Here is a 12,058-nt window from a genome sequence, read left to right on the forward strand (position 1 = left end):
TGGGGTGGCGTACTTTGGTACACAATGTGGAGACACAGCATAAAACGAAGGGTACTATTCAAAAGGATTTGCAGAAAAGAGAGACCTTTGTGTATATGTGAAAGGAGGGATAGAGGGAGCTGTGAATAAAGCAAACATTATTGGAGGCTTTATAAATAGGGACATGTGTATAGGAGCAGGGAGATTATGATTAACTGACATAAGACACTGGTTGGACCTCAGCTGCAGTATTCTGAGGACTACACTTCAGGAAGGATGTGAATGCATTAAAATGAGTACAGAAGAAGGTTACAATAATGGCTCCATGAATGAAATCTTCATTGATGAGGATAGATTGGAAGATTTGGGACAGTTTCCCTTGAAGAGAAAAAGGCAAATGTCAAAATTATGAGAGGTCTGGACAGAGTGATAGGGAGAAATTGTTTCCATTTGCAAACGGATGGATAATGAAAACCACGGTTTTAATTGTTTTGCAAAAGAAGCAAATTCAGAATGACAAAGCACAATAAGTAGTTGCCTGGAAGTGTGGCAGAGTTAGGTTCAACTGAGGAATTCACAAGTAAATTGAATGAATATTTAAATGGAAATCAAGTACATGGTTACAGAATAAATGCAGAAGATTGTCAGAGTTATAACGTTCAGCTGGTGGTCACATGATAGGCTGAATGGCCTTGTTCTGTGCCATAACAACTCTGATACAGAAATACCAAACCAAGTCATTGACTTGGACACAAATCTAAAGCAGAAGAACTGAGCAGAAAGTTGTTAAAGCTGAAAAATGTGCTGCTGGAAAAGCGCAGCAGGTCAGGCAGCATCCAAGGAGCAGGAGAATCGACGTTTCAGGGATGACCCCTTCTTCGGGAATGAGGAGGGTGTGCCAAGCAGGCTAAGATAAAAGGTAGGGAGGAGGGAATTAGGAGAGGGGCGTTGGAAATGCGATAGGTGGAAGGAGGTTAAGGTGAGGGTGATAGGCCGGAGAGGGGTGCGAGTGGAGAGGTCAGGAAGAAGATTGCAGGTCAAGAAGGCGGTGCTGAGTCTGAGGGTTGGGACGCTCCCTCCGCGACCCCCTCGTCAGGGGCACACCCCCCCCACCATTCCTGAAGAAGAGCTTATGCCCGAAACGTCGATTCTCCTGCTCCTTGGATGCTGCCTGACCTGCTGCGCTTTTCCAGCAACACATTAACACATTTTTCAGCTCTGATCTCTAGCATCTGCAGTCCTCACTTTCTCCTAGAACGTTGTTAAACCCAATATCAACAAGAGTTGAGTAATACGTGACTAGTTGTCCCGAACAGCAGCAATTGAGTTAATAGGAAGTTACTGGTAGCTTGGCCTACATCAGACTGAAACAATGGTGAGCTTTCTGAACATGTACTGCCAATGGAGGCTCTGGCCCACTGCCAGCAAATATTGGAAAATTCAATGCTCAACAATTTCAATGCCTAAGGGAAATTTGAGGCTTCCAGCTGCTCGAGCATCCTCAAAAACGTACCTCCGATGATCATATTTCAAGGCAAAGACCCCTGACCTATATGAAGCTTTGCTTTATTTCAGCATCCTTCAGTGTTTCAAACCCCATACAAGAATACAGCAATTCACCCTGTAAGGTGTATATATTTTTGTTTCTTTTCCTGAACATCAAATACAGTTATTTCATTTTGATTTCTTTGTCCATTATTGTCATGCATTCAACTTCTTTTTGTTATCGTTTAAAGATACATTGTGAGAGTAAATTGCAGGTCATCAATAATATCTACTATTCAAGTTGAACAACTAAATGAAAGGATTGATGCCCTCAATATGATAATATAATGATTGAAGTCCTACAATATAATCACAGTATTTGTTTCTATATTTTGTTACGATTATGATGGAAGGAGTGCACTGGTAATCAAACTTTACAGCCATGCCAAGAGTGGAAATAGAGTCAGAGAGTCACAGAGATGTACAGACCCTTCAGTCCAACTCGTCCATGCCAATCAGATATCCTAACCCAATCTAGTCCTACCTGCCAGCACACACCCCATATCCCTCTAAACCCTTCCTATTCATATACCCATCCAGATGTCTTATAAATATTGAAATTGTACCAGCCTTCACCACTTCCTCTGGCAGCTCATTCCATATATGTAAATTAAACACCATCTGCCAATTCTCAGCTCATTGGCCCATCTGATCAAGATTCCCTTGAAATCAGAGGTAACCTTCTTTGCTGTCCACGACACCTCCAATTTTAGTGTCATCTGCAAACTTACTAACTATACTTCTTGTGCTCACATCCAAATCATTTATATAAATAATGAAAAGTAGTGGACCCAGCACCAATCCTTGTGGCACTCCATTGTCACAGGCCTCCATTCTGAAAAACAACCCTTCACCATCACCCTCTGTGTTCTACCTTTGAGCCAGTTCTGTATCCAAATGACTAGTTCTCCCTGCATTTCATGACATATAACCTTGCTAACCAGTTTCCCATGGGGAACCTTGACAAACGTCTTACTGAAGTCCATATAGATCGTGTCCACCACTCTGCCCTCATCAATCCTCTTTCTTACTTCTTCAAAAAACTCAATCAAGTTTGTGAGACATGGTTTCCCACGCACAAAGCCATGTTGATTTTCCCATATCAGTCCTTGCCTTTCCAAATACATGTACATCCTGTCCCTCAGGATTTGTTCCAACAATTTGCCCACCACCAACGCCAGGCTCATTGGTCTATAATTCCCTGGCTTACCACCCATCTTAAACAGTGGCACCATGTTAGCCAACCTCCAGGTCTTCCAGCACCTCACTCTATTTTCCAAAGCTATCTCATGTCCCCTTTTTGCCCTCCTGATTTCACTCTTAAGTATACTCCTACTGCCTTTATACTCTTCTAAGGATTCATTTGATCTATCTTGTCTAGACCTGACATATGCTTCCTTCTTTTTGTTAACCAAACCGTCAATTTCTGTCGGCGAAAGTGAGGACTACAGATGCTGGAGATTAGAGTCAAGATTAGGGTGGTGCTGGAAAAGCAAAGCAGGTCAGGCAGCATCCAAGAACCAGGAAAATCAACTTTTCAGGCAGGAGCCCTTCATCAGGAATATCTTCTCAATTTCTTTAATCATCCAGCATTCCTTTCAACTTCCAGCCTTTCCTTTCACCCTGATAGGAATATACTTTCTCTGGATTCTTGTTATCTCATTTCTGAAGGCTTCCCATTTTCCAGCCGTCCCTTTACCTGCGAACATCTGCCCCCAATCAACTTGTAAAAGTTCTTTCCTAAAAACGTCAAAATTTACCTTTCTCCAATTTAGAACTTCAACTTTTAGATCTGGTCTAGCCTTTTTCATCACTATTTTAAAATGAACAGAATTATGGTCGCTGGCCCCAAAGTGCTCCCCCACTGACACCTCAGTCACCTGCCCTGCCTTATTTCCCAAGTGTAGGTCAAGTTTTGCACCTTCTCTCATAGGTACATCCTGAATCAGAAAATTTTCTTGTCCACACTTAACAAATACCTCTCCATCCAAACCCTTAACATTAAGGCAGTCCCAGTCTATGTTTGGAAAGTTAAAATCCCCGACCATAACCACCCTATTATTCTTACAGATAACTGAGATCTCCTTCCAAATTTGTTTCTCAATTTCCCTCTGACTATTAGGGATCCACAATAAAATCCCAATAAGGTGATCATCCCTTTCTTATTTTTCAGTTCCACCCAAATAACTTTTCTGGATATATTTCCAGGAATATCCTCCCTCAGTACAACTGTAATGCTATCCCTTATCAAAAACTCCACTCTCCCTCCTCTCTTGCCTTCCTTCTTTCCTTCCTGTAGTATTTGTGTCCTGGAACATTAAGCTGCCAGTCCTGCCCATCCCTGAGCATGTTTCTGTAATTGCTGTGATATCCCAGTCCCATGTTCCTAACCATGCCCGGATTTCATCTGCCTTCCCTGTTAGACTACTTGCATTGAAATTAATGCAGTTTAATTTATCAGTCCTACCTTGTTCTCTGCTTTGTCCCTGCCTGCCCTGACTCTTTGACTCACTTCTTTTATCAACTGTACCAGTTTCAGATTGATCTCTTTTCTCACAATCTCCCTGGGTCCCTCCCCCCTCCCCCTCCCCCCACCTTACTAGTTTAAATCCTCCTGAGCAGCTCCACCCAATCTCCCTCCCAGTATATTTGTCCCATTCCAATTCAGGTGCAATCTGTCCTTCTTGTATAGGTCACTTCTAACCCAGAAGAGATTCCAATGATCCAAAAATGTGAATCATTCTGCCATACACCAGCTCCTCAGCCATGCATTCATCTGCTCTATCCTCTTATTCCTGCCCTCACTAGCTCGCAGCACCAGCAGTAATCCCGATATTACTACTCTCAACGATCTCCTTTTTAAATTCATGCCTATCTCTCTGTAGTCTCCCTTTAGAATCTCATCCTTTTCCATTCCTATGTCACTGACCTCCTGCTGGTCTCTCCCCTCCTTGAGAACATTCCTCACCCTCTGTGAGACATCTTTGACCCTGGCACCAGGGAGGCAACACACCATTCTGATTTTTCTGTCTGACAGAAATGTCTGTCTGTGCCTCAGACTAGAGAGTCCTCTCACACAATTGATCTCTTGGAACCTGACGTACCCGTCATTGCATTGGAGCCAGTCTGAATACTAGGAACGTGACTATTCGTGCTACATTCCCCTGACAATCCATCACCCCCTATATTTTCCAAAACAGCATACTTGTTTGAAATGGGGATAGCCACAGAAGAATTCTGCACTGCCTGCCTACCTCTCTTATCTTTCCTGGAGTTAACCCATCTATGTGACTGTATCTGCGACTTTTCTCCCTTTTCAAAGTTTGTGCGAAGATTTGTAGCTCGGGTGCTCATTGTTGTGGTTCTGTTCGCCGAGCTGGAAGTTTTTGTTGCAAATGTTTCGTCCCCTGGCTAGGCGACATCATCAGTGCTTTGGAGCCTCCTGCAAAGCGCTTCTTTGATGTTTCTTCCGGTATTTATAGTGGTCTGTCCTTGCCGCTTCCGGTTGTCAGTTTCAGCTGTCCGCTGTAGTGGTTGGTATATTGGGTCCAGGTCGATGTGTTTGTTGATGGAGTTTGTGGATGAATGCCATGCCTCTAGGAATTCCCTGGTTGTTTTCTGTCTGGCATGCCCTATGATAGTAGTGTTGTCCCAGTCGAATTCGTGTTGCTTGTTGTCTGCGTGTGTGGCTACTAGGTCGTGTCGTTTCGTGACTAGTTGATGTTCATGTATGCGGATTGTTAGCTGTCTTCCTGTTTGTCCTATATAGTGTTTTGTGCAGTCCTTGCATGGTATTTTGTACACTACATTAGTTTTGCTCATGTTGGGTATCGGGTCCTTCGTTCTAGTAAGTTGTTGTCTGAGAGTGGCTGTTGGTTTGTGTGCCGTTATGAGTCCTAAGGGTTGCAGTAGTCTGGCTGTCAGTTCTGAAACGCTCCTGATGTATGGTAGTGTGGCTAGTCCTTTTGGTTGTGGCATGTCCTCGTTCCGTGGTCTTTCTCTTAGGCATCTGTTGATGAAGTTGCTCGGGTATCCGTTTTTGGCGAATACCTTGTATAGGTGTTCTTCTTCTTTTTGCAGTTCTGGTGTACTGCAGTGTGTTCTGGCCCTTTTGAATAGTGTCCTGATGCAGCTTCGTTTGTGTGTGTTGGGGTGGTTACTTTCATAGTTTAGGACTTGGTCTGTGTGTGTTGCTTTCCTATATACCCTTGTGGTGAATTCTCCATTCGGTGTTCTCTGTACTATCACGTCTAGGAATGGGAGTTGGCTGTCCTTTTCTTCTTCTCTCGTGAATCGGATTCCTGTGAGTGTGGCATTGATGATCCTCAACGCCACACTCACAGGAATCCAATTCACGAGAGAAGAAGAAAAGGACAGCCAACTCCCATTCCTAGACGTGATAGTACAGAGAACACCGAACGGAGAATTCACCACAAGGGTATATAGGAAAGCAACACACACAGACCAAGTCCTAAACTATGAAAGTAACCACCCCAACACACACAAACGAAGCTGCATCAGGACACTATTCAAAAGGGCCAGAACACACTGCAGTACACCAGAACTGCAAAAAGAGGAAGAGGAACACCTATACAAGGTATTCGCCAAAAACGGATACCCGAGCAACTTCATCAACAGATGCCTAAGAGAAAGACCACGGAACGAGGACATGCCACAACCAAAAGGACTAGCCACACTACCATACATCAGGAGCGTTTCAGAACTGACAGCCAGACTACTGCGACCCTTAGGACTCATAACGGCACACAAACCAACAGCCACGCTCAGACAACAACTTACTAGAATGAAGGACCCGATACCCAACATGAGCAAAACTAATGTAGTGTACAAAATACCATGCAAGGGCTGCACAAAACACTATATAGGACAAACAGGAAGACAGCTAACAATCCGCATACATGAACATCAACTAGCCACGAAACGACACGACCAGCTATCCCTAGTAGCCACACACGCAGACAACAAGCAACACGAATTCGACTGGGACAACACTACTATCATAGGGCAAGACAGACAGAAAACAGCCAGGGAATTCCTAGAGGCATGGCATTCATCCACAAACTCCATCAACAAACACATCGACCTGGACCCAATATACCAACCACTACAGCGGACAGCTGAAACTGACAACCGGAAGCGGCAAGGACAGACCACTATAAATACCGGAAGAAACATCAAAGGAGCGCTTTGCAGGAGGCTCCAAAGCACTGATGATGTCGCCTAGCCAGGGGACGAAACATTTGCAACAAAAACTTCCAGCTCGGCGAACAGAACCACAACAACTTTTCTCCCTTCCTATAACCACCATCCATCACCTTGCTCTAGTAAATTCCTCATTGCCTCTAATTGTCTTCCAACTGATCCATTTGATCTGATGGGATTCATAACCAACAGGATTTATTGCAGATATAATCTTCAGTAATGCATAAGCTCTCCTGAAACTCCCACATTCAACAAGAAGAGCTTATCAATCTACTAAAGGCCATTTTTGCTTCGTTCAATGTGCAGACCCGGAAAATAGCACTGTCTTATTCCTCTATAAAACACTACTCTTATACGCTTATATTTTTCAGTTTAATCAAGAGACTTATCACAAAAGGATTTATAATCAAGAAAGAACCCACTCTATTCACTACTGCAGACTTACTGTAAGGTGACATTTTAAAATATTCACTTATCTGTTTATGTGCTGTGACCTCTCCCAAACAGGTTCCTGCAAGATTAGTTGTGAATTTCACTGTTTATTAATTTTCCCAGACACACTCCGATGTCCAGTGATACATGAATTCAAACAGCAAAGGCAGCATCTGCGCAAGTTCCCTGCTGTGTCAGTTAGCAGTGTGGATTTCTTTCTCTCCCTCTCTCCTACACTGACCTCACCATATGGTGCCTTTGTCTGTTCCTCTCCCTTTTAAAAGTGCTGTTGTTTTGACTTTATTTTTCTCCAAATGTTCAAAACAATGCAACAGCACATCAAACAGTGATTACTGCTCCTAGATTGCGAGGAAATCACCTCCAAAACCTAAAATACCTCAAGAAAAGAGCAACTTGTTACAGCCAGAAAATTTACCCATCCTCCATCTTGGATTATCCAGAAAACTGTCCATTTGTTTCTCTATTGTACTATTGACCAGAACGAAAGAAATGTCCGCCAGGCTTCAATGATATTGAGAGCATGAGAAAACAGATTCTGCTGAAACGGTTAGGAGCTAAATTTAAAGGTTGAATCACCCTGGATTACTACTTGAGCCATTGGCAAATTGGCGCAGGGTAAATAAAGTAAAGGAGTCAAATGAGTTGTTGGAAGATTAGTGTGAGAGGAATTGGTTTCAGTTTGTGGGGCACTGGCACCAGTATCGAAGTGGAAGGGAGTTGCTCCAGTGAGATAGGCTTCACTTGAACAACGCTGGGATCAGTATCCTGGTCAACCAAATAATTAGAACTGTCGAAAGGATTTTAAGGTAATTCAAGGGCCGAGAGTTTGTGAAAGAGAAAATGTAGACTTTTTGAGCAAGGGACATGGCAGCATTTCAAAGCAGCTGTTTGGATAATGATTCCTAGAGTGAGACAGGAAGGGACAGAGTATACAAACATTGAAAAGCTGCAGTAAATATAGCAGCATAAAGGACAACAAAATACTAAAAAGGCAAAATCATTGACACTTTACTTGAATGCGAGTAACACTCAGAACAAAATATGCAAGCTAACAGCTTTATTAAAAGCAAAACACACCAGATGCGGGAAATCTGAACCAAACAGAAAAAGCTGGAGACACTCAGCTGGTCTGGTACAACTGTAGAGAGAGAGAAATTCAGGTCCAATATGACTTCAGAAGTGAAAAGAGTTAGAAAATTGTGGGGGGTTTTTAACATTTTTGACAGGGACAGAGAAAGGACAGGGTGAGCAGATGGTGTAAAGGTCCAGTGTAAAAGACAAATGGGTTGCTAATTGGGGTGAAAGAGAAATAGAGATATAAAGTGGATGTAAATTATGGTGTGGAGGAGTGAAAATCAGTCCTCTCAGCTGACAGCAAAATATACAGGACACGACAAACACAAGGGGGAGTAGGGACAGAGAAGAATGTAAGAAAATAGAAGACAAACATTGTAAGGTTAGGCACTGAAGTTCTGAAATTCAATATTGAGTTCGAGAGGTTGGAAAGTGCTAGATTGGATAATGAGGTGTGTTCCTGGAATCTGTGCTGTGCTTTGTTGGAACACTGAAAGCAGGCCAGGACTGAAATGCTAGCATGAGAGCAAAGTGAGTGGGGGGGGGGGTATTGAAATTACAGATAACTGAAATGCAGAGTTCAAAGATATGCAAGTTAGGTGAAATAGCCATGCTAAATTGCCTTTATTGTTGAGGGATGTGTAGGTTAGCCATAGGAAATGCAGGGGTAGGGGGATAGGTCTGAATGAGATGATCTTTGGATGCTGGGTGTTGTTGTGTTGGGCCAAATAGCCTGTTTATGCACCACAGGGATTCTATTCTATTCATTGCTATGGAGAGAGAGGAGGACCCAGTCTGCATTAAGCCACACAATATAAAGGAGACCTCATTGTGAGCAGCAAATGCAGCAGATTAGATTGAAAGAAGTACAAGTAAAATATTTCTTCACCTGAAAGGTATATCTGGGGCCTTGAGTATTAGGAAGAAGGAGGTAAATGGGTAAGTGTTACACCTTCTGCAGTGGCATGGGAAGGTACCATCTATCGCCAAAATACATATGCTTCTGAACAAATTTCTGGTAACAATGAGGTTGGATGGCATGTAAAAATGTAAAAAAGAATCTGAAGACAGTGCTGCACCAATACTTTCACTTCCACTTTTAACAAAGTTAAAACTGGAGGCCAGGCAACTAACATTCTCACAGGAGAAAGATTAATCAGTTACCCATTCGGTGCAAGGCTGCACTCCTCAGCATGAACTATCATTTTCAACTTAATCCTATCCCAGGCCTCAGGAAACCTCTAGGCTAAAGGGAGGGGAGGTCAGGACCTTTCCACTTAACTATTGGATCCAGTTTACCTGCATTCCCCATGCCAAGTGATTAAATACCCTCACACCAACCCTTCCAATCTCTGCCCAGTACCACCTGGTGTTCTTCCATGCTTTTCAGATCTCCTTCACAAAACATCCAATCTCCTTCAACATTCCAATGTCACTTTCAAGGTTCTTCTAGTTTCCTGAGAAACCACCCAGTTTAATCTCCCCTCGACACCCATTCCAATTACCCCATAAGTTGCCTCTTATTCTCAATTCTCTAGGAGCAGACTAACTATTCAATGACTCAGACAGTCTCCCAATCTGTTACAGTGATGGAAAATCAGGTCCAGCCATTAAATTCAGCAGATTATAAGGAAAGCTTGGCATTTCCAGATGTCTGCAGCTCAAAGCAATTCGCTGCTCCCAACCACCCCTGCCCACCTTTAGATTAGATTACTTACAGTGTGTAAACAGGCCCTTTGGCCCAACTTTGCAGTGTAGAGGTAGTGTACTCTGAACCAGGAAGCCATGGTTCTAATGCCATTTGCTCCAGAGATAGCATTTAACATGTTTGAGCAAGTTGATTGAAAATATAAAGGGCTCTATAATTCTACTAAAACAGACCTAGATCCCAGTGCCTCATTAAAAGCAGTTCAGCAGTGGGTCACTATTTCATTTTTTGAACACTTAGAAATAAATGAGTATGAATTTTCAAACTATGACAGCAGCTATTAAATATCATTGGCAGAGTCAGCAGCACAGCATCATCATCCTGAATATTTGATATATTAGGGTTTCCAGCTGTTCAGCTTTGGACCAGACAGTCTGGCTTTTGAGTGAGGTGTCTGGTAATTACAAAGATGCAGAAACTTATTTTCCTACTTCTGTTCTCAAGATGTGAAAGCAGGAGTTGCTAAGGATTTTTCAATGCATGTTCAGTACCAGCCAAACAAAAGTCAGGATTCTAGAGATGATCCAAACCATACTCTGTCCCAAAGTGACCCCACCCCCAAAGATTGTTATGATTCTGACTGGAAATCAAGCCCTACTGTTCTATTAAAGTTACTCTAAAAGTGTAAATACCTTATCCAATCACCAAAAATTCACAATTTATTTCTCGTTATTACTGTTAACCATAACAAAGAAGACTTTCTACAGGCTTTTTAATAAATTTGAAAGGAATACTTTAATTATATTCAAACTTATATTATCAAACAAGTGGTAAACAAAGCAAACTAAACTATAATCACCCTTAATCTCAAACATTCTCCAACTCATAGACTGACAGGACAAAAACATACAGGACACAGTCCTGCATGATTGTGAGTGCAAATGTAAGGAAAAGCCTGTGGATTGAATCCAAACTAGTAGTAATATTCACACAAGTTTATTATTGGCAAAATCATATTGTTGCAAGTCGCAGAATGATGGAAAATCTTAAGACTAGGCTTTAGATTCCAATGCGAAACTCTTAGCAGCCCTGATACTTGAAACTTTTATCAATTTTACTTTGGAAATTACTTTGTCAGTGATTGTAACTAGGTCAGCCAGATTGACTCATAGAATGAGTTCCCTGATTGGGGTTGTTAACCTTGTCCTTTCGGGGAACTCTGGTTGACATATAAAAAGGGTGAGTGTCCTTGATGCAGACACTGTAGTGCATAACTCTGGAAGAGGCAGTACTATTGTCAAAGACTGTGCAACTTGTAATTAAAAGGTGATTGGTAATAACTTTGCAAAATTATTTCAACTTTATTGCATCAGATATAAAGAGTGTTGAATTCAGATCTAAACTCTCACCCTTACAGACGAATATTTCATCCTTGTACTGAAAAATGCTCATTACCTCAGTCCAGGGGGCTATTGTTAAGATGCAGTACCATATATTCATTTGAGCTTTCAGATCCGTTTGGGCAACAATTAAAGCAATAAAACTCCACCCTTACCTCTCTCTAAAACTTTACTGGACAGAGGTTTTTGAGGTCACTTCATTTTTGGAAATATCAAATAGCTCATAGTCACTTTTAGCCTTTTAACTTTGCAGTTCCAAACAATCACATTATAAAATCCAGTAATGTAACCCAGTAATGTCCAAATGTCAATGTTCCAGTTCTCATAATTCATAAATATGTGTTCCCAACAAGACCCTCTTTTTAGTTCTACTATGCTATTGGTACCTGCATGGACTATGACAATTGCTTCTTCCCCCTCCCAGTGCAAGTTTCTTTCCAGCTCCATGCAGATAGCTGTGTTCAATTGTCAAGATATTGTTGACAATGCAGAGGAATCCCTTTTATGAATGCTTCGCTGGGATCCAAATCTCACGAACATATTCAGCTCAGCAGAGATATTTAGCACAGCTTTTGCAGTGAGTTTTGTTTTGTATAGACAGATGCATGAGTCATGAGTAGAATTATGTTTTGATTGGTGTGATTTGTTTATTTCAACGGTTTCCTGAGCTCCAAAGAAGATGCAAATTTTAAGGAGGCTTTAAATTGGCTAAATTGTGTATTTTAGAAGTCTCATG

The sequence above is a fragment of the Hemiscyllium ocellatum genome, chromosome 10 (genome assembly GCF_020745735.1).
Source record: "Hemiscyllium ocellatum isolate sHemOce1 chromosome 10, sHemOce1.pat.X.cur, whole genome shotgun sequence".
NCBI lineage: Eukaryota > Metazoa > Chordata > Chondrichthyes > Orectolobiformes > Hemiscylliidae > Hemiscyllium > Hemiscyllium ocellatum.